General features: G+C 22.6%; 1 protein-coding gene across 1 annotated transcript in view; it reads right to left on the minus strand.

Moving 5' to 3' along the window:
- Nucleotides 1-327, minus strand: part of LOC107675569 (microtubule-associated serine/threonine-protein kinase 1-like) — a 64,653-nt gene that overhangs the window by 14,501 nt on the left and 49,825 nt on the right.

Here is a 327-nt window from a genome sequence, read left to right on the forward strand (position 1 = left end):
TAGTTTTGACTGCTTTTATTGTCCTCATTTGTAAGTCGCTTTGGATAAAAGCGTCTGCTAAATGATTAATAAAAATAAAAAAATAAATAAAGTTTCGAGTCAAATAAAACAAAACCAATTATGTGCATGTAATGCATATATTAATAATAATAAAATATACCACTGTTCAAAAGTTTGTGGTCAGCAAGATTTCACATTTTTATCAGAGAAGTCTCTTATTCTCAAGGCTGCATTTATTTGATTAAAAATACAATAAAAACAGTAAAATTATGAAATATTATTACAATTTAAAATAACTATTTTCTATTTGAATATATTTTAAAATAT

The sequence above is a fragment of the Sinocyclocheilus anshuiensis genome, unplaced genomic scaffold (assembly GCF_001515605.1).
Source record: "Sinocyclocheilus anshuiensis isolate Anshui unplaced genomic scaffold, SAMN03320099.WGS_v1.1 scaffold469, whole genome shotgun sequence".
Classification (NCBI taxonomy): Eukaryota; Metazoa; Chordata; class Actinopteri; order Cypriniformes; family Cyprinidae; genus Sinocyclocheilus; species Sinocyclocheilus anshuiensis.